This window comes from Adiantum capillus-veneris, chromosome 16 (genome assembly GCF_014529385.1).
Source record: "Adiantum capillus-veneris isolate H3 chromosome 16, ASM1452938v2, whole genome shotgun sequence".
Lineage (NCBI taxonomy): Eukaryota > Viridiplantae > Streptophyta > Polypodiopsida > Polypodiales > Pteridaceae > Adiantum > Adiantum capillus-veneris.
Genome location: NC_140946.1, coordinates 127729948 through 127753007, shown reverse-complemented (window position 1 = coordinate 127753007; position 23060 = coordinate 127729948). Strand labels below are relative to the sequence as shown.

General features: G+C 44.0%; 1 protein-coding gene across 2 annotated transcripts in view; it reads right to left on the bottom strand.

Moving 5' to 3' along the window:
• The window catches only part of LOC147439844 (uncharacterized), a 127138-nt gene extending 106327 nt beyond the window's left edge, over positions 1 to 20811 (bottom strand). The window contains exon 1 of one of the 2 annotated variants that reach the window (XM_086485581.1): positions 20380 to 20811. The gene's annotated coding sequence lies outside the window, so the exon portion shown is untranslated. The remainder of the gene's footprint in view (positions 1 to 20379) is intronic. The other variant, XM_086485580.1, reaches the window with a different exon arrangement.
• Positions 20812 to 23060: the final 2249 nt, after the last annotated feature.

Genomic DNA, 23060 nt, shown 5'->3' with positions numbered 1-23060 from the left:
CGTCGATGTCGATATGCTGCCTTCTTATGTCGTACTTGAGACTTCTCTAAAGCCTCATGGACTTTGGCAAAAGCAGTGTCCAAGTCCCTCGTGTACTGGTCGGCTTCAATAATCTGGTCTAGTGTGCTAAGAAAGGGTGGAACCTTCGAAGCACCTTCAATTATCTCAAACGACGCCTTCCCCGTCGAAGAGTGAACCGTATTATTGTAGGCAAATTCCACCAAAGGCAAAAAAAATACCATTGAATCTTCTATTCAAAGATGTAAGACTTCAACAAATTCAAAACAACTGAATTTGCGATCTCAGATTGCCCATCTGTCTGCGGGTGGAGAGATGACGAGAACTGCAACTGTGTGCCAATGTTCTCCCAAATAGCCCTCCAAAACAAACTCGTGTATCGAGGATCTCTGTCGGAGACTATTGTCTCACGCATGCCATGTAACCGAAATATCTGTGCAATGAACAGTCTCGCTAAATGGTCCGGCTTGACTGTTTTCTTCACCGAAATGAAGTGAGCTTGCTTGCTAAATATGTCAATGACAGTCCATATGTCATCATGTCCACTCTGTGTCTTCGAGAGATCAAAGATGAAATCCATTGCAATACTTTCCCAAGGGCGGGTGTGAATGGGGAAAGGCAGTAGTAATCCTTGTGCCTTATGCCTGTCAAACTTGACCTTTTGGCATACTAGTAACTAAACAACTGCGAACAAAGTCGTCCACATCCTTCTTGAGTCTCGGCCAAAAGAAATAACGCTCTACCCCCTTCAAGGTGGTATCGATGTCGCGGTGACTCGTAAACGGTGGACAGTGGCACTCTGTCACGACCTTTTTCCTCAAAGACTGTGTGACAAATAACATCGTTTTCTTCATCAAGTAGCCATTCCGTATGAAATATCCAAGAACTGTCTTCCCATCCAGTATCCGAGTGAAAACATCGATAAAGTGCAGATTTGTGGCATACTGGTCAACCATATCCTCGAAGCTTCTATGACGGATCACGGAAATAGCCAAGACGAGGGGCCTCCTGTGAGAGTGCACGTGTGCGGAAGCATGAGAGAGGAGAGGCAGAGAGACGGTAGACTACAAACGCAAGATATGGTGAAGAGGGGACAATCAGTCCCCCATAACTACCATGAGCAAGAGACCCAATACAATCAGATGTGTGATCTGTTGGGTTAAAGGCCTAAATAACCTTGTTTTTGTACATTTTCATACTTGGCCAGGTTCATATTGAACCGAACCTGGATGCATTTTTTTAAAGTCATTTATAATAAAAGTGGGAAAACCTAAAACTCACTTATTGAGTTTTCTTGAAAAATGTGAGCTCTCTCTCTCTCCCTGCTTCGATCTCTAGCGCTTCCTCTCTGCTACACTCCGCCTCCTGCTTCTTGCTTCAATCCTGCACTACATCGCGACGCACACCTACCGGTACCTTCTGCTTCGCGCTTTCAACTGGTATCAGAACCCTAGGGTTTCAAAACAACCCTGCGTAGTCTGCTGGACAGTGAGTTAAAATTGCTCTCCCGCGACCAATTTCGCTTCCATCGCGAAGCCCCTTGCTTCCGGAGTCGAAAGGTCACCAAAACTGCCAAAACTACCCAAAACAGACTGTTTTTAGGTTAAAACAGATGATTTACAGGTTATAACAGGTCAAAACAGCAATACGCAGGTGTACCAAAGTTATGGGATCACATGTATTGATATTGATGTTTGTCGCGACAAATTGAGTGAAAAGTTGAGTACAGGTGCTTGAAATTGCACTTTTCAACTGAAATTTCAGATTTGGACAGTTTCATGTAAAGAAATTACGGTCTATCATATGCAAAGTCTTGTGGTTGCTCCTATTTGCTAAAATTTTCAGCCTATTGCATCTCTCTTGTATACACACTTGTGGTTGAATTAAAATGGCTTCTTCCTCTTCCGCATCTGACACTAAAAGTTTGAGGGAAACGGTTCGATGGTCAAGGCTTCGACCTCTGGCAAGAACGCATACAAGGTATCCTTTTCTTAAAGGATTGTGAGATGCACTGGAAGAGAATAAGCCGCCAGGTTTGTCTGACGAAGAGTGGGCCAAGTTAAATAAGAAGGCTATGGCCTACATCAAAATGGCCATCAATGATGACATTTTGACGGACATCAAGCGTTTGGACTCTGCTTATGCAATATGGCAAAAGCTAAAGTCCAATTATGAAAACACCACACCTCTGGACCAGGTGCATTTGATGCGAAAGTTGGTGAATATGCAGCTTGATGACTCGAAGTCAGCTTCTGAGCATTTGAGTGCTTTTACAGGTGTGTTGAGTCAATTGCAGGACAGTGGGCTTCAGTAATTCGATGATAAGTTGAAAGCTGTTTTCTTGCTTATGACATTGTCAGATACTTGGGAAACCTTGGTTGTCTCCTTGAGCAACAATCCCACCCTCACGTATGACGGTGTGAGAGGGTCTATTCTCAATGAAGAGATTAGACGCAAGTCTAGTGGGGAAGGTGGCAGTTCTGCCTACAATGCAAGAGGTAGAAATCAAAAGCGTGATGCGGGCAACAGAACTCAAAATAGAAGTAAGAGCAAGACAAAGGATAAGGATGTTACTTGTTTTCAATGTGGCAGAAAAGGTCACAAGAAACCCGATTGCAGGTATTTCAAGAAAGAGCAGGAAAGGAAGAAGGAAACGCAAGATAAGAAGAAAAAAGATGAGAAGAAAGGGGAAAATCAGCAGGTGATTCCTCCAGAGATGCTGAGAATGGAAATGTATCCTCTAGTGTGGTCATTGAGGAGTTGTCAGACGTTGAGGAAATCTTGGTTGCGGCTTCATGCCCCTCAGATTTGGTGATAGCTAATACAGAAGACATGCTTATCTCGAAGAAAGATGTCATTGATGCATTGCTCAATGCTAATGATGGCCTATCCCAGTCATGGATAGTGGATTCTGGTGCTTCATTCCATGTGACTCCATCTTTGGAGTGTTTTGCTACATATGCTGTAGGCAATTATGGCAAGGTGTACCTTGGTGATAATTTTGCTTGCAATATTGAGGGAATGGGTACTATGCGTTTGGCTCTTAACAATGGTCAAGAGCTTGTGTTGAATGATGTCAGGTTTGTACCGGACATTTAAAGTTAGCTATCTATTGGCCAGTTAGATGCACATGGTTATACTACCATCTTTGTTGGGGGTTCATGGAAGTTGCTTAAGGGCTCTATGCTTGTTGCAAAAGGGTCTAAAAGAGGTAATTTTTACTATCTTCGATGCAAAGCTTTGCCTGGCAAGTTTCTTGTTGTTGCTGAAGTTGCTTCACACACGGAATTGTGGCATAAGAGACTTGGCCATATGAGCCAAAAGGGTAATGATGTGCTTTCCTCTCTGAAAAGGGTTGATGTAAAAGGCAAAAACTTGGATTTTTGTAACGATTGTCTTTATGGAAAGCAAAACAAATCTTCTTATTACTCTGGTGTCTCTCGCAAAGCTAATCCTCTTGATCTTATTCACTCCGATGTATGCACTATGCCTGTTAAGTCTTTTGGTGGTGCATTGTACTTTGTTACATTCATTGATGACTGTACTAGGAAAGGATGGGTGCATTTGTTGAAAAGTAAGAGTGAGACTTTTAATGCTTTTAAGAAGTTTCATGTTGTTGTCACTACGCAACAGAGTACTAAGCTTAAATGTTTCAGATCTGATTATGGAGGAGAGTATGTATCTGCTGAATTTCAACGTTTTTGTGATGAAAATGGGATTAAAAGAGAGTTGACAGCTCCTTATAATCCGTCTTCTAATGGTATGGCTGAGAGGTATAATCGTACTTTATGCGAGAGAGTGCGTTGCATGTTGTCCACCACTAATCTTTCCCAAGAGTTTTGGGGGGAGGCATTGAAAACTGCAGTTCATATTTGCAATCGCTCTCCTACTGAAAAATGACATTCCAGAGGAGGTTTGGTATGGCAAACCTGCCTCTTATGATCATTTGAGAGTATTTGGCTCCGAAGCTTTTGTTCATGTACGCAATGGCTTGAGAACAAAGCTTGATATGAAGTCCATTAAAGGAGTCTTTCTAGGTTATGGGGAAGAAGGTGAAATGGGCTATAGAGTGTAGTTACCACAGTTTAGAAAGGTAATACACAGCCGACATGTTGTGTTCATGAGGCAAAATTGCTTAAAAATGCTACAAATCTGATGCTGACAAGAAAACAATCATATTTCAGCCTTCCGTGCCACCCATTGATGTTGAAAAAGAGCCTCATGATGCATTACCGCAAGCTGAAATTGATAATCAGCCGGTTAACCTTGATCCAAAAGAGGTAGGACATGATTTTGGTGCTCCTAATGAGGATGGACAGCCACTTGAATTGACTGAAAATGATTTTCAACAGCATGATAGAGCTGAAAATGAGTTGCCTTATGATGTAGAACCGTTGCCTGAGAATGTAGATCATTGGATACATAGGTCAACTCGTTTGAGAAAGCAACCGTAGAGATTTAATCTCTCTTCGCATTATGTAATGTTGACAGATGAGGGTGAACCTCTTACTTATGAAGAAGCTCAGTCATGTGAGCCAAGCAGTAAGTGGGAGCTTGCAATGCAAAAGGAAATGAAATCCTTGAATGTAAATGATATTTGGGATCTTGTGCCATTGCCTAAAGGGCGAAAGGCTCTTCCTAATAAATGGGTATACAAGATTAAGATTGTGGATGAAAAACCAAAGTACAAGGCAAGATTGGTTGCAAAAGGATATGCACAAGAAAGAATTGATTTTCTCCAGTTTGCTCTCATTGCGGTGCTTGATTTGGAATTGAATCAAATGGATGTAAAGAGAGCGTTTTTGCATGGTGACGTTGAAGAGGACACACACACGAAACAACCTGAAGGTTTTGTAGTTCCTACACGTGAGGAACTTGTATGCAAACTGAAAAGGGCTCTGTATGGTTTGAGACAATCATCACGACAGTGGTATAAGAAGTTTAACACTTTTATGTTGTCTCAAGGCTTTAAATTCAGGCATGCAGACCATTGTTTGTATACGAAAAGAGATGAAGATGGTAGTCCCATCATTCTTGTTCTCTATGTTGATGACATGCTGCTTGCCGGGAAACATAAGACTAGTCTTGATGCTCTGAAACGTAAGCTAAATTCAGCATTTGCTATGAAGGATTTGGGTGATGCAGAGCATATTTTGGGCATGCGTATTAAAAGAGATAGAAAGCTGATATTGTTGTTTTTATCTCAAGTACGAGCATTCCCCTTAGAGTAAGAGGTAGCACTCCGAATCTTGGAGTGCTCTGAATAGCATCCTCCCGCGAAAGCAATGTCAAACTGTTGTATAAAAGACAAAGCCTTCGAAGCATCTGAGTATCCTGAAAAAGTATCAAACTTGATCGAGTGGCCACCTTCCTTAAACTCTCGGACTTTCTTGCTTTTATCTTCGAGTATGCCCCTACGATCCTCAAAAAATCGCCTTAAAGGGGAATCACAACTGATGCCTTTTGATTTTGAAAGGAAAGTGAAGCAATCTCATGCTCAGCATCGCCACTGCGCACCTGCTGCTAGTGAGGAACTGAAGTTACGAGTGGACGCGTGAAGGAGCGGATGCGTGAGCAAAGTGAGGAACTGCAACTCGAGAGCAGATTGGACGAGGATTGGGGGGACTCGGGAGACATCGTTTATTTTTTTATAGTAGAATGGTGAGCACCTCATCAGCGATGGCAGTTTGATCTGATGGCTAGTGCATGCAGTTCTGTACTTTTGCCTAGTCTACCAGAGTTCGAATCATGCTGCACCATGATAGTCGATTCGAGAATCCGACAAGATTCTCCATAATAAAATATGGAAGTTACCAGTATGATCAAGAAAGTCATACTGGTTGGCTTCGTAAAAATTCTTCTTGTTTGCATAAAAGTTTCCGTCATCGGAATCTGAGCTGTCTGTAGACGAGTCCTCAATAGAACTGTCAGTCTCTGGGCGAGATTTAGCCTTCTTTGCCTTTTTCTTGCCCTTTCCGAAGCTTTGTTTCTTGCTTCCCTTTTTACCTTTTCTGTCTTTTTCGCTCGAATCTGAAGAGCTAGAAGAACTGTCAAAAGAAGAAGAAGACGAAGAAGAAGAACTGGGTACTCCTTCAAATCGAACACGCTTCTTCTATTTCTTTGCCTTGTCAAATGTCGACTGATGACCCAAATATCCCGGGAAGTCAGTGCCTTTCTTCTGCTTTTTGCCGTGCTTTTTGGCTTTCTTCTGTGCGTCAAAAAGCTGAGCAATCCATGCATCAACCACCTCTTGTAATTCCTTCTCTGAATACTGTTTGTGATCAGAAGGTTTCTTGAGAGCGGGTTTCAGGGATGGTGTAGTGGTTTTCTGCCACTGCGCATGCACTTCCTGAAAAAAAGTCTCGCTCATATATTTTGCCAATTTCGGATCCTTCGCAACACTGAGCATCATCTTTGTTGCATCGCCTATCAATTGACGATGCTTCATCTCTCTTTGCTCCGCCTAAGTAGGCCGAGGCGGGCCATACTCTGCCGGAATCATCGTTGTAATCCCTGCCCATATCTCCAGATGCAGAGGGAGTTGACTGATCCTTGCGTGAAGCCATAGGTGCCGCAGGAAAAAAATTGGGGATCGGATTTCCCATAGAAGAGAAATCGGTCGTGCTCTGATACCACTGTAACAGACTTGGACACTCCAAGTCAAGAATCAATCGCGACAGCTGTAACAAACTGCTGACGTGTCAACCTACTGAAGAACGGAGCTACCGGCCGAGGGGCCTAAACCCTAAGAAGAACAAGTAACAGAAGAAGTGTCACAAAGTGATGACATGGTTGCCCGAGAGCAAAAACCCTAACTGCTGAAACCCTAATTCTGGAAACCCTAACCCCAAAAATGCAAAAACCCTAACCCTAACCCTAACCCTAAGGGCAGCAAGCAGATTTCCAAAAATTGCGTTGGCTGATGACGTGGCGAGCGGTACGAATTTTCGTGATTTACGCTGGCAACTTTTTGGCTTTGCTTTTAGACCAGATGCTTTTAAGTTTGAAGGCTTTTCACTGCAATTTCTTTTTAGGCCAAGGGCCTTTACATATGAGGTTAGGGCTCATTCTCTGGCATGCTTCCTGGAGAGGTGCAGAGTCTGGAGTACCGGCTTGTACTTTGATGATGCAATATAAGGAAATATCGAAAGGGGCGCCAAGGTTTGGGGCCAATACTCTCTGGGGTGGAATTCCGCCACTCCGTGTCGCGTGTCCTCTCTCTCTCTCTTTCATTTCAGTTGTTATTGAAGTGCTAAAAGTTTGTTCAATCTGTTCTTTTCTATTGGCACGTGGTGCCCGCCTTGTCACAGTGGTATCAGAGCATTAGGCGTGTGCTTTTCTAAAAGCATACCGGTCCTACAAAAGAGGAGACAGATTTTATTCGAGGTATCTTCGGCCTCCAACCTCCAACTCGGACTTATTAGCCAATCCCACCCTTACTTCATCGCGCATCGGGCACGCTCCCGTCTTCACCGCTCATGTTTTACAGGGCATAAGCCAATTAAGATCACTTGCAAGAGAAGGATCCAAATTTGTTTCAAGTCACTGTTTTTCTCAAAAGCAGTGCCATGCAGATGTTGATGTCTACAGCTACCAAGCAGCATACTCCAAGTACTTGGCAAGCTTTCAAGAAAAAAATGTCCGAAGTTATATAGTTTCTGAACACTGTTTGTCCAAGAGCTGACAGACCATGTTGTGCTCGGCTACGACCTTATGGAATGAACCTAACCCTAATTTTTGGTGCAAGTTTCAGGATGGAAAGTCAGACGACTTTTCGAGCTCGACTAATGTCGAGATTGCTTTTTAAGTTTGAAATCTGTTTGAGAACTTGTTTGGTGATCCTGTTTGGAATTTGTTTGAAATGGATGGTATCTGTTTTGAACCTGTTTTGGTGCCGATTTGAATTGTTTGACTCTGGTTTGATACTGGTTTCAATGATTTGGTGATTTTACTCCCGGTGGAGAAGTAAGAAATATTGTTTTGGTATTGTTTGAACCTCGGAACAACGCGGCCAATGCCTGGGGAGCGTTTGGTTGTATGTTTGAAAACCTCGGAACGAGGCAGGCTAATGCATGGGGAGCGTTCCGTTGTATGCTAGAAAACCTCCGAACGACGCAAGCCGATGCCTCGGGAGCGTTTGGTTGTATGCTTGTAAAATAATTGTTGTTGTGACTCCCGGCCCAGACCTGGATGGTTATGCAGGAGGAGTATTAAGAAGTCTGAGCAGTGGTTACTCTCAACACCTCCAAACGACGCAGGCTGCGGTCTGGGGGCGTTTGGTTGTAGAATGCCTCTATATCTCCCGGCACGGACCTTTTTAGGTTATGCGGGAGGAGTGATGAGGGAGTCGTTGAATATCTCCCGACCCGGACCTTGTTAGGTTATGCGGGAGGAGTGTTCATCGGTGGCTTTATGTTTCCATGTCTTGTAACATGCATATGTAAGCATTTGTGTTGCATTGTGATGTGCCAACCACTGAATATTCCTAATTGGATGAGATTGCCTAGGTATGTAATTTTAGTGCATCAAGACACCCGTGGAAGATCAGTACGGTCTGGGTGTGATGGCTAATTTTACTACACCGGAATATCAAGAGTTCCGATCTGGACGAAAGGAGAATCTAACTCCTTGATCAAAAGAGCAGAAAGAAGAAGCTAACTCCTTAATAAAAAGAGTAAATTGATTGTCCCTCGGAATGTCTCTCGAAAATTTTTGAGCTAACTTGAGTTGTTTTGCAGATATGTTGTAATCAAGGACGATTACTCTCTTTCAAGAAGGGGAGATGTAACAAACTGCTGACGTGTCGACCTACTGAAGAACGGAGCTACCGGCCGAGGGGCCTAAACCCTAAGAAGAACAAGTAGCAGAAGAAGTGTCACAAAGTGATGACGTGGTTGCCCGAGAGCAGAAACCCTAACTATTGAAACCCTAATTCTGAAAACCCTAACACTAAAACTTGCAAACCCTAATTCTCCAAACCCTAACCCTAAAACATGTAAACCCTAATTCTAGAAACCCTAACCCTAAAACCTGCAAACCCTAATACTGGAAACCTTAACCCTAAACTGAAGAAACCCTAACCCTAACCCTAAGGCAGCAAGCAGATTTTCAAAAATTGCGTTGATTGATGACGTGGCAGGCTGTACGAATTTCCGTGATTTACGCTGACAGCTTTTTGGCTTTGCTTTTGGACCAGATGCTTTTAAGTTTGAAGGCTTTTCACTGCAATTGCTTTTTAGGCCAAGGGCCTTTAAATATGAGGCCAGGGCTCATTCTCTAGCATGCTTCCTGGAGAGGTGCAGAGTCTGGAGTACCGGCTTGTACTTTGATGATGCAATATAAGGAAATACCGAAAGGGGCGCTAAGGTTTGAGGCCAATACTCTGGGGTGGAATTCCGTCACTCCGTGTCGCGTGTCGTCTCTCTCTCTCTTTCATTTCAATTGTTATTGAAGTACTAAAAGTTTGTTGAATCTGTTCTTTTCTATTGGCACGTGGTGTCCACCTTGTGACAACAGCCACTTCAAAACAATTCACAGATCACAATAGATTTGCACTGGCCCGGCGGAGTTCCGTGCCTAGAGATATTGGCCCCAAAGACTTGCGTCCCTTTCGGTATTTCTTTATATATTAAGTCAATGTCAAAGTACAAAGAGCGGTTAGGGTTTCACTCTCAGACTCTGCATCCAGATGCTCTGCAGAGTGAGCCCTAAACCGTGTATATAAAGATTACAAGGGATGCCCAAAAGCAAAGCCCCAAAAGCTTTCAGTTCAAAGCAGTTTCTCTCTCTCTCTCTCAATGAGAGCAAAATAAAGCAATTACGTAGCCAAAAGCTGGGATTTGCGTCGCTCAAAAAAAATGCTTTTTTTTTTTGTTTCCACCTTTGTGATTTCCGGAAATATCTGTACACTGCTGCCATGTGGCATGGCCGCTTGCTTTTAGGGTTTCCAACCATTTTAGGGTTTCAACCAGCAGTTAGGATTAGGGTTTCTGCAAAATTAGGGGTTTTGGCAAAAATTAGGATTTGCGAATTTTAGGGTTTCTGCTATCGGTAGCCACGTCATCACTTTGTGACATACCCCCCTCTTGAAAGCATTGTAATCGACCGCTGACAAAAGCCATAAACTGTCTTAGCAGACACTGACTGTTAGTACCTACGTACTAGGAACACACATGTTAGGTGCTGCGGAATGATTGTTTGCGCTTCGCTCAAGATGAGTGCTCCAAACTGTGCTCAAGGTTCCTTTTAGTTCTTATGGAAGGGAGAGCCTTCAGTTCTTAGTGGAAAGTGCTATGATCACAACAAAGTGAATGGACACTATGCGTGCAAGTGTATGAGACTGAGAGATAGAGAGAGAAGAGAGATACGACACCAGAGACGTACAACCCTCCTCCGAAGGCCCCACTCTCGTCGGCGGCGAGAGTGGTCTACTTATGATTGCAAAATCTGGTACAAATGGTATGCATGAAACTGATGCAAGTCTAGGCTATGTCAACGATGACGACGGTGATGACGAAGTCGACCTAAGGGCTGAAATCTGCAATCTTTCTACTGCTGTCCAAAAAACGCTATGAGCTGAAATCTGCTATTCTTCTATCTGCTGAATTCTGACTCTATGTCGGTGACGATGTCGATGGCGACGATGCGACGACGACACGCTGAAAACGCAGATGCTGAAATCTGCGTTTTCCGGGCTGAAACTGTAAACCTTGAGGAAACTGAGGTTGCGGCAAGGAACTACTGCGGGAAGGTGAGATCTACGAGGTTCGGGACTTGATCTGCGATGTCTAACTGCTGAAAACTGAAAACGCTGGTCCTAGGGCTGATTCTGTCGCGATAGATCTGCAAATCGCTAAGGTTGCTGGCAGATGCAAAAACGCTAGGGCTGAAAATGAGGTTTCTGTCGCCGGGACTTTGCAGATGCAAACACGCTAGGCTGATCTGCTGTGGTCTTGTCGCCATGGCTCTGCAAATGCAAAACGCTGGCTGATCTGCGGTGTCTGGTCCAAAAACGCTAGCCAAACTGCTAAGGAGCAAAAACGCTAGAAGCCTTTGGGGTCCTGCTGAGAAGGTGCCTGTTGAGCATGTGCTCCTGCTGCCTCTTCTGCCAAATAGTGCTAGCTCTAGTTTGCTTATATACAAACTTACCAAAATTGCCCTACCTACTTTTGTTGAGAAGTCACTTAAAAATAATAAGTGAAAAATGTCAAAAATAGGGAAAATAGGCTACTGGAAAAATCCCCTAACTGATTCTAATGGATTCTGATGGGAATTCTTATGATCATGCTATGTGCAACCAGAGGATATGCATCTACACTAAGTGACTGGGCATGTACAGTCTACGAATAGACTCACAAAAGTGCCAGATCACTTCTAAATCTAGACTGACTGGACTGACTGAACCCTGATCATGCTGTAGCTTGTCCACGGACACATAGGGTTGGATGTCTCACGTGACAACACATCTAGCACATGTACCAATCGACAGTCACATCACACGACATCACAGGACATCACATGACATTCAATATTCATTCGGATCTTAGACCATGATTTATCAGCAATGTAGCTAGCAATCGCATCTAGGTCCAATCGGGACCTCATCGATGTCCGATTGACTAGCCCCTATTGCAACCATGTCTATTCGAGATCAATCAGACCAAAATGCTGTAGTCATTTCGTCTATCAATTCCTGCACTCAGAAGAAGTCAAGAACAAATCAGTATCATTATCAAGAATTCCATTTCATAAAGTCATCCAACAGAATATTGTCAGCTCTCAGTATCCCTGAAGCTCAAAGAGACATCGGTGACTTTAGTATCAAAATCAAGGCATCTGTTGACAAAGGAGCGGAGTAACTCCCCTCTTGTGCATCCCACTGCACCAGATCTCCAGCCAAGCTGAATTTCGGGGTTCCGTTTGGAGTAGACTATGCTAAACCAAAACATCGATGTAAAGTTTCACAATCCGAGGAGCATCTGCTAGGTCCTCCTCCTCCATCCACTTCGCATCAAATGCAGGAAAGTTCTTGAACTTAACCAAGAACCGCCTTCGGACTTTACCTTTCGTCGTATCCCTATGTGCCAAAATCTGTTCAGGAACAAGGGTCTCCTCGTTTTCTTCCACTTCGGGTTGCTCATCAGGCTCCCCATCATCAGGCACATCACCCTTAAAAGGTTTCAAGAGACCCACATGGAATGCATTGTGAATCCTCCAAGTATCTGGCAGTTTCAATCGGAAGGAGACATCATTTATCTTTTCGGTAAATTGGAAAGGTCCGTAGTATTGCATACTAAGCTTTGAAAAAAGCCTCTCCTTTCCCTTTTTCTCAAAACGTAAGAGCACCCAATCGACCTCCTTCAATTTCAAGTCGCGATGATGACGATCCGCTGCCTTTTTCTGTCATTCTTGAGACTTCTGCAAAGTCTTGCGAACCTTGTCAAAAGCCGTATCCAAATCTCGCGAATATTCATCCGCTTCAAATATCTAATCTTTCGTGCTCAGGAAGGATGGAACCTTCGCAGCACTTTCAACAATCTCAAATGGCGTCTTCCCCGTCGAAGAGTGTATCGTGTTATTGTAGGCAAATTCCACCAAAGGTAAGTTCTTTTCCCATTGAGTCTTCTGATCCGAGATACAAGACTTCAATAAATCTAAAACCATTGAATTGGCAATCTCAGATTGCTCGTCAGTCTGCAAGTGGAACGATGACGAGAACTGCAACCGCGTGCCAATGTTCTCCCAAATTGCCTTCCAAAACAAACTCATAAATCTGAGGTCTCTGTCAAAGACAATCGTCTCAGACGTACCATGTAATTGGAAAATCGTAGTGATCAAAAATGAAATCCATTGCAATACTTTCCCAGGAGCGGGTGGGTATGGGTAAAGGCTGTAACAATCCCTGTGCCTTATGCCTGTCAAAACTTAACTTCTGGCATACTGCGCACAAACTCTTCCACATCCTTTTCAAGTCTCGGCCAAGAGAAGTATCTCTCTACCCCTTTCATGGTGGTAGCAATGCCGCGGTGACTCGTAAAAGGTGGACAGTGGCATTCAATCATAACCTGTTCCCTCAACGGCTGTGTAACGCACAACATGGTTTTTCTCATCAAGTAGCCTTCCCGAATGGAGTATCCTGCTACTGTCTCCCCATCCCGTATCCGTGTGAAAAAAATCTGCAAAATTTGTATCTGTGGCATACTGATCGACCATATCCTCGAAGCTCCTATGATGTATCACGGAAATAGTCAGAACCAACGGCTTTCGAGACAAAGCATCTGTCCCCACATTCTTCTGTCCCTGCTCATGTGGACAATCTAGAAGTGAAACTGTGACAAGATGTTCACCCACCGCATCTACTTTTCCGAAAGCTGCTTCTGTGACAAGAAGTGGCGCAAACTTTGATGGTCTGTACAGAAAGTAAAATCCGCTCCCAGTAGGTAATGCCGCCACTGAGTAAGAGCATGGATAACCGCCAAAAGCTCTCTCATAAATCAATTGTCATCTCCGGCCTAGAGAACAATCGGCTCTTGTAAGCAATGACATGGCCTTCTTGCATCAAGACCGCACCCAGACTACGACCACAAGCATCACAAAATACTTCAAATGACTTCTGCAAGTCCGACAAAGTCAAATCTAGTCATGTAGTCAATTTCTCTTTCAATGTCTGAAAGGCAGTCACCTCTGTGTATCCCCACGAGAAAAGGGACTCCTTTCTGTATCAAGATATGCAAAGGGGAAGCAACCTCTACAAACTTTCGAATGAACCGTCTGTAGTACGAACACAATCCCAAGAAGCTTTCAACTTCATGGACATTCTTCAAATCGGGCCAATCACGGATAGTGTCTATCTTGGCCGGATCCATTTGCACTCCTGCTGCTGAGACAAAGTGTCCCAAAAACAAAATGTATCTCTGAAGCATATGATCTCTGTGTTCTGCTTCATTCTTGGAGAAAACAATGAGATCATCAAAGAAAGTGCCAACAAATAGCCTGTACTCTCGAAAAATCTTGTCCATCATCCGGTTAAATGTCGCAGGAGCATTGGTTAAGCCAAAAGGCATCACCAAAAACCCAAATAACCCAAAAGTCGTCCGAAAAGTTGTCTTGTAGACGTCTCCCAGCGCGATTCAGATCTGATGATATCCACTCTTCAGGTCAATCCTGCTGAAGCACGAGGATCCCTGTAATCTGTCGAGTATATCATCGATCCTAGGAATCGGAAATCTGTTCTTGATGGTGATTTTCTTGAAAGCTCTATAATCAATGCACATTCTCCAAGATCCGTCTTTCTTCAAATCCAACCATAGTGGAGAGCAATACGTGAAGTACTATGCTGGACAAGACCCTTTTTCAAGAGGTCTTTCATTGGGTTCATACTCTTTTCATTCTGTACTCGGCTCACACGATAAGGTGGCCGGTTCGGTGGCGTGCTTCCAGGTATCACGTCAATGGTCTGATCTTCAAGCCCTCTGAAAAGCAATCGGCATGAGTGTGGAGAAAAATCTTGGCGTTCTTTTGGTCAGGTCAAAACATATTCAACCTTTATCCATCGTTCAGTTCTCTCCCAAAAGAATGAGTAAAGAAACCAAAGTTCATCAAGTACAATCTCTGAGCCCTTCATTTTATCAAAGTCGCTTTCTCGGCCCGGTAGTCAACCACGGCGTAGTTCTTGTGGTACTAAGGGATCCTGAGTGACGTCACTCGCGTGCCCTGAACACCCCTGTCATTGCAAACCAACATCCCATCCGGGTGCCAGTCGAACTACCTCCGCCTGTGGCGTCAGTCTGTCGGGCGTAATTCCAAATCGAGCCGCCAATTCCAAGTGAAAAGAAGTTGGCCTTGGCTCCTTCAAAAGAGCTTCCTGATCCTTCACCTTGCCCCTTTTTTAGTACTTTCATTCATTTGATTCGGTGCAGGTCCCACGCCATGTGGTACCCGTTCTGCTTTTCTATCTGCCTTTCCTGCCATGTTCCTCAGTTGCTCTCGAACTCTCAGGCTTGTCGTCGTCTTTATCATTCTGTTCTTTCTATGCCTTTTTAGGGCACTTCGCGGAGATATGTCCATGTTCCCCGCATCCAAAGCACTTCCCCTCTCTGATGAAGCGAGCTCTCTCCTCAGGAGTAAGCTTGGGTCATGCATCCTTTTTCTCTAAATTGCCCTTCTTCTTTCTACTTTCATTCCCATAAATCTATTCGGCTCGTTGTGTCGTGGCCTCATATGTGGGATAGGTTAGACTGCCAGAGTGAATGACAAAGCCCCGCTTCGCATGACTCATCAACTCCTGAATAAAAGCCGACTTCTGTTCCAAGCAGTGATCTTGGATCTCTGTAGGTCGACCCAAGGTGAACCGCTCAATCTGTTCTCTGAACGAGATCTTCTTGAATGAAGAGGCGGGTAGAAAAGAGCTCCAGAATCTTTCATAGTAAGCATTGATTGTATCTTTCTTGGTCATCCGAAGATGGTTCCAAGCAGCTCGTACATCTCGTTCATATTCTTGCGTCAACCAAGAAGAAATAAAAAGCTTCTTAAATTTTAGCCATTTAACTGGTGCAATCTTGTTTAAAAGAAGCGTGGACCACCAAGTACGAGCATTCCCCTTAAAGTAAGAGGTAGCTCTCCGAATCTTGGAATGCTCTGAATAGCATCCTCCCGCGAAAGCGATGTCAAACTGCTGTATAAAAGACAAAGCCTTCGAAGCATCTGAGTATCCTGAAAAGTATCAAACTTGATCGAGTGGCCACCTTCCTTAAACTCTCGGACTTTCTTGCTTTTATCTTCGAGAAAGTCATACTGGTTGGCTTTGTAAAAATTCTTCTTGTTCGCATAAAAGTTTCCGTCATCGGAATCTGAGCTGTTTGTAGACGAGTCCTCAATAGAATTGTCAGTCTCTCGGCGAGATTTAGCCTTCTTTGCCTTTTTCTTGCCCTTTCCGAAGCTTTGTTTCTTGCTTCCCTTTTTACCTTTTCTGTCTTCTTCGCTCGAATCTGAAGAGCTAGAAGAACTGTCAGAAGAAGAAGAACTGGGTACTCCTTCAAATCGAACACGCTTCTTCTGTTTCTTTGCCTTGTCAAATGTCAACTGATGACCCAAATATCCCGGGAAGTCAGTGCCTTTCTTCTGCTTTTTGCCGTGCTTTTTGGCTTTCTTCTGCGCGTCAAAAAGCTTAGCAATCCGTGCATCAACCACCTCTTGTAATTCTTTCTCTGAATACTATTTGTGATCAGAAGGTTTCTTGAGAGCGGGTTTCAGGGGTGGTGTAGTGGTTTTCTGCCACTACGCATGCACTTCCTGAAAAGAAGTCTCGCTCATATATTTTGCCAATTCCGGATCCTTCGCAAAACTGAGCATCATCTTTGTTGCATCTCCGATCAATTGACGACGCTTCATCTCTCTTTGCTCCGCCTGAGTAGGCCGAGGCGGGCCATACTCTGCCGGAATCTTCGTTGTGATCCCTGCCCGCATCTCCAGATGCAGAGGGAGTCGACTAATCCTTGTGTGAAGCCATAGGTGCCGCGGAAAAAAATTTGGGGATCGGATTCCCCACAGAAGAGAAATCGGCCGTGCTCTGATACCACTGTAACAGACTTGGACACTCCAAGTCAAGAATCAATCGCGACAGCACCAAATAACCACTTCAAAACAATTCATAGATCACAATAGATTTGCACTAGCCCGGCGGAGTTCCGTGCCTAGAGATATTGGCCCCAAAGACTAGCGTCCCTTTCGGTATTTCTTTATGTATTAAATCAATGTCAAAGAACAAAGAGCGGTTAGGGTTTCACTCTCAGACTCTGCGTCCAGATGCTTTGCAGAGTGAGCCCTAAACCGTGTATATAAAGATTACAAGGGATGCCCAATAGCAGAGCCCCAAAAGCTTTCAGTTCAAAAGCAGTTTCTCTCTCTCTCTCAATGAGAGCAAAATAAAGCAATTATGCCTTTCTCTCTCTCTATCTTCCAAAGCGTAGCCAAAAGCTAGGATTTGCGTCGCTCAAAAAAAATGCTTTTTTTTTCACCTCCGTGATTTCCGGAAATATCTGTACACTGCTGCCACGTGGTATGGTCACCTGCTTTTAGGGTTTCCAGCCATTTTAGGGTTTCAACCAGCAGTTAGAATTAGGGTTTCAAGAAATTAGGGTTTCAAGAAATTAGGGTTTCTGCAAAATTAGGGTTTCTGGCAGAAACTAGGGTTTGCAGGAATTTTAGGGTTTTTGGCAGAAATTAGGGTTTCTGGCAAAAATTAGGGTTTTTGCTGTCGGTAGCCACGTCATCACTTTGTGACACCTGGCAAGAGGTAACTTCATCCTTCGTGAAAAACAAAAGCCAAGTGGCTGCTGTCTACCCAAAAACGCAATTGCGAGGTGATGAAAACGCTGCTGTCCAGCGATTTTCAGCGTGCTCGTACGCTCCGAGCATGGTCCAGAGTGGTGCAGAGTATGGGAAGGGTGGTGAATCACTCACTGCCCTAGATGGGCTGAAAATAGAGAAAACAGCAAGGGGTAATGGTTGAAATCTGATGAAGACGGAGAGGCTACTCGCCGGCAATGCACCCATGCAAAGCCAGGTAGGTGGTGGCGAGATCCGGGGTTAGAAGCTAAGCGTTGCCCTCCTGCTGCAAAAACGCAGATCAATTTGCAGTACACTTTTGTTGCAATTCTAAGCACCAAAACACTTTCTGTTTGCTGAAAAAACAAAGGCTTGATTTGATGGGTACCCTAGGTGCCCAGCAACTTGTGGAAGGTGTCAACGACACAAAGTGACCAATAAAACCACCGAAAATGGGCTGAAAACCCAAAAATGCAGATAAAGGTAAAAAACGCAAATGAATCTAGAGGGGTTTTCCGCGACAAAGATGTCCAGAAATGGTAGCGCTAGCAGGGAAATCAGTAGATCTGATGTTTCTTGCAAAAAACGCATGTTGAGATGAGGTCCTCCACGACAGAAATGGCTCTCGTTTCTATGCTTGCCTGGCTGATGTAGGTAGATATGGCTCCAATTGCAAAAACACTGGTTGATCCAGCCCTTGGGAGAAGAACCTGATGCGATGTAGTGCCTCAAAATAGGTAGAGCCTGAAGCTGATGATACCATGTGAGAGTGCGCGTGTGCGGAAGCGTGAGAGAGAGAGACAAACGCCAGAGATGGTGAAGAGGGGGCGATCAGCCCCCCACTGACTACTAGAGCAGAAGACCCAATACAATCAGATGTGTGATCTCTGTGAGATGAGATATCAAAGTGGGTACCCCTCGCCCCATAAATAGGTGTCCAAGGGGAGGTAGGGCAAGGCCTGATAAAAATCCCCACGACCCAACAGAAAAATGATATATGGAAATATATGAGGACGCCCGGACAAAAGTGGACGGCCGGCCGGACCAAGAAAACCTTAGGCTATGGATGGCCAGCCCGGAGACATACTAGCCGCACAAGTATGCCCTAGACCTGTGAAGCACCAGAGTGGTCATTAGGCAAAATTTGAACTCACAAAGGGGCCCTTTAAGGAGTTTGACTTTACCTTTCTCTACCAAAACGGGCACATGGATAAATTTTTGCAAACAAACTCCAAAGTTGGCGGAGGTTTCACAGTTAGAATGTCCTCTTCAAGCTCTATCTACTGATATATAGCACGCTATGAGATTTATCATATTTTAGAAGATTCTTTTTTTTTATTCACTTAGATTCCGACAGAGTTGTCACATCATAGGTGAATCAAAAAAAGAATCTTATAAAATATGAGGAATCTCATGGCGTGCTATATATCAGTAGATAGAGCTTGAAGAGGACATTCTAACTGTCAAACCTCCGCCAACTTTGGAATTTATTTGCAAAAATTTATCCATGCGCCCGTTTTGGTAGAAAGAGGTAAAGTAAAACTCTTTAAAGGGCCCCTTTGTGAGTCCAAATTTTGCCTAATGGTAAGTCTAACAGCATAGAACCAAAAACATCCCCAAAATACTCTGCATGCATGAACCCACCACGTGGGATGGGCACTAACCATAAAGGAGCGAGGAACGTGGGGAGATGTAGGAGCACAAAGAAGGGCAGGAGACAGAGAGGTGGCACCAGGGAGGGAAGAGGCAGCAAGCGGAGGTGCACGGGCAGCGGGGGTAGAGGTGGGAGAGAAAGAGGAGCGTTTGATGGAGATGCAGGTGCAGCAGGGGTGAAGGTGGAAGAGAGGAGGTGCAGAAGAGGACGAGTGGAAAATCAAATTGATGAACAAAAAAATCTTTGCTTGATTATCCCAATATCCTTTATCCTTACCTTGAAGAATGTCAGCCAAGGACACCTAATTAACTTTTTGATTTTCGATTTATATTTTGCATCAAAATTTTCCATTTGGATCTGTTCTTCTTTTAGAGGATTGAGTTCGAATGTAATAAAGAAATACATTCCGTGGATCCTACAGAACCAAGTCTAGATAAGGGGAAAGAATTAACACAACATATCCTTGCAAGCGACAACATCGTTGTTGAAGGACTTTGGAGATCCAAAGGTTTATTCTAGACAGCTATTTGCTAAAACTTGGACAGCCAAATGCCTAAAAGAAATAGGACCACCTGATTGCACAAAGTAATCACCGCCTATGAAAGCGAATTCATGGTTGCATTTATGAATTTACCCTTTCATGAAAGGACATCAAGGACTCGAATGAGAATTATCAATCTACAAATTCTAAGTGATGATGTCCCGGGGCATTTGTTAAGGAGCTGCAAGAGCGTCAGGAGCAGTTGTTACCTCAACTACAACAACCGAACAGCCGAATGCCCAAGGTCACTGCCGCAAATTACAAGTTTCTTCAGCATGGGCCCTGGATAAATATCGGACCGCCAAGGATGTGGCATCCTTAGCAGCCGGCCATGTGTACTGCCCCATGACCTGCTTGGCCCGTTAACAGGTCACAGCATGCTCATTTACAGAGCATGCTTATTCATATGATCATGCCCAAGGTCACTGCCGCAGATTACAGGTTTCTTCAGCCTGTGGGATTTGGGACTTCTTCTCCCTCTCCCTGAGATACACCGGAGTAAGACAGGGGCACTAGATGACACAAGCTACCATCCACCACTGTTTTGAGAAGGGTGACCCCTGACAACAGGCAAGGCTAGGGAACCCGGAGAGAGAAGACGTCCACACCCACCCAGGCCACACTTCCCACACCCGCACCAAAAAGAGAGTGATGTGCGATATTACGAATCCAGAAAACCACAGGTTGATATTTCATTGTTTTGGAGCAAGAGCTATGGTGCAAGAGCTAGGACACACAACGGTACATATACCCTTTCAGAGTTGAGTTTTTCGCTATACAGCATTTAGATAAACTTTATTTCAAAAATCAAAATGATAAGAAGGTGGAAGTTTGCTCATACCTTCCCCTTGGCATGCCGGCAATAACCTGCTCATTAGGCTGGCTTGAAATAGATCGTGCAGTACAAACCCAAGATGGCTTTCATGAGTTTCGTTCTTGAAATCTTCTCAACTGATGTTTGTTTCGAAATGCTTCGGTTCATTGTCAGGAGCATATTGTAAGTAACCAGTGGAAGGAGCTTTCTTCCACCATCACTTGCATGAAGTGGGCGACGCGCAAGTCTATCACATGTAAGACTGTAAAGACTACTACGCGCTGTTCAATACACTAAGCACTGCGTTAAGTGCCTTACTGCTCAGTCTCGGCAGACATTAAGAACCATAGCGAAGAAGTTGCCTAGTTTGTGAAGAGCGAGAAAAGCAAGCATAAGTCAGAATATGTCAGAGTACTTGTGTAACTTCACGCTCAAAAATGCGCCCAGGAAAAGCTAAAACTACAATATTCCCTGGGTCGCTCTTGGTTTTTTTTGCTCTGATTTTCACATAGACGTTTTATCGTAGAGATCCATTCTTTAGTGTCATGTTTGGTCGATTTTGGAAAAAAGAGACACTTAAGTGAGTTGTTCCAAAAGGTGTAAAAGTGTGAGGTCGAGGTGGTGGGCAGAGAAGATGTGGAAAAATAGTAGGTATGTCTGCCCAATTCAAGAGACATCGGAAAAGTAGAGAAGCTGAGGAGATGCATCGTGCTATCCACGTTTCTCTCTCTCTCTCTCTCTCTCTCTCTCTCTCTCTCTCTCTCTCCTCACTATTGCTTCCAGAACTCTCTTCCTATTTGACCTTCGGTGTGTGATTTCTCTATCTCCCCCGTGTACATGTCTATGGCGAATTCCAAATCGACGCATCGACTTGTTCCTCTGTTTCACATAGACGTGCACTCGACCATTAGACCTATTTACTCTTGGGGAGTGCATAAGAGCCTCTCTCTCTCTCTCTCTCTCTCTCTCTCTCTCTCTCTCTCTCTCTCTCTCTCTCTCTCTCTCTCTCTCTCTCTCTCTCTCTCTGTGTGTGTGTGTGTGTGTGTGTGTGTGTGTGTGTGTGTGTGTGGCTTCCCACGAGATTGATAGATCCCCCCCTTGCTCATCCTCCTCACCCCGTGTAATCCTTACCACTCAGCTTGCGGATACCTTTCTCATCTTGTGACTCCAATGGTTGCAATTGGCTGCTAGCAGGAAGACGGGGGTGTTGTGGAGATTATGGGAGAGGGCTTTGAGATGCCAGGCTTGTGCTCCCATGAGAAAGGCACTGCTAATACTTGACTCTCTACTTGTGAAGAGAGGGGGATTGTAGGAGATAAGGAAGGAGAAGAGAGAAGAGGGGACTCTAAGGTTGAGGAATTACATACTCTCTCTCTCTCTCTCTCTCTCTCTCTCTCTCAAAGTGTGTCCGAGCGAGCCAAGGCTGTCTCCATCTCTCTGACTTGTTGTGAGGTCTAGGCATTGGTATCGATTTGCATCTGTCATAATAACTAATATCTAATTCTCCTAAATGATTTTCTCATGTTAAACTGATCATTTAATATGGGGAAGTACCAGGGGAGAAAAAGCTAGATTATTAGCAAAGCTAGCAGACTGGTCACAGTAGGGGGCCCACAGTAGGGATCCAAAGGGGTACCATCTGCACAAGAGCAATGTGCAATGTGCAATGAATGGGCTCCAAAGACCTTAGGGTTCAGCCCATTAAGACTTCCAAAAGGTTAAGTTCCAAAATTTCAAAGTGTAAAGTCCAATGGTCAATTGTAAATGGAATTGGATGCTTTGTGTGTGTGCAAAAGGCCAATAAGCTAGAGGACAAAAGCAAAAACTTTTTGGGAAGATGACAAAGCTTAATAAGGACTAGACACACACACACACACACACACACACACTATACACCTAAGCTTACCCTTTCCACAAAGTAAAGAGGACACATGTCAGGCATGCAAAGAAACCCCCAATTCTTGCTGAATCCTATTGGATGGGCACAGAGGTGGACCAATGAGAAGTTATCTAGTGTAAACTAAAATTTTATTTTTATAAATGCTCAAAAAATAACCAATAAGAAATAGTCTCCCTAAAAGACTATTGGACAGTCAAAAGATCCAATGATAATTAAGCAGTTTCTAAAATTGCTTAATCCCTATTGGCCAAAGGACTAAAAGGTCCAATAGCAAAGCAGATAATTAAATTAATTATTTGGCATTTACAAAATGAAAAAAAGGATGGACACTTGTCACAAGGCTCTTGACTGCTCGGCCTCTCAAAGGCTATTGGCCAAATTATTTACGGGCCAATAGGAAGCGGCCAGCAAGAGTAAAACTCATACTCAAATACTATTGGCTAGGCATTTCAAGGGCCAATAGGAATGCAGCATGAGTAATTGGCAAGGGGGGTCAACCAAGAAGAGAGAGGGGGCTGTTTTGGAAGGACATTATTCCACACACACTCACACAACTCATGTGTAGAGCAAGAAAATCATCTCCTTCTCCAAGATTTAATGGAAAGCTCATCTTCTTCTCCAAGTTTGAGAATGGAGGCCTACACCAACAACTCTTGGATATGGAATGCAAATCCAACCAAGAGCTAAGCTTCAATGCCATGCTTCTCTCTTCTATTATCTAATTACTAAGCTAAGCAAAGCTACAAGAGTAATTAAGTGAGGAAATACTTCTTTCTCGTAAGAATACCCCTTCTTCCTCTAGATCTAC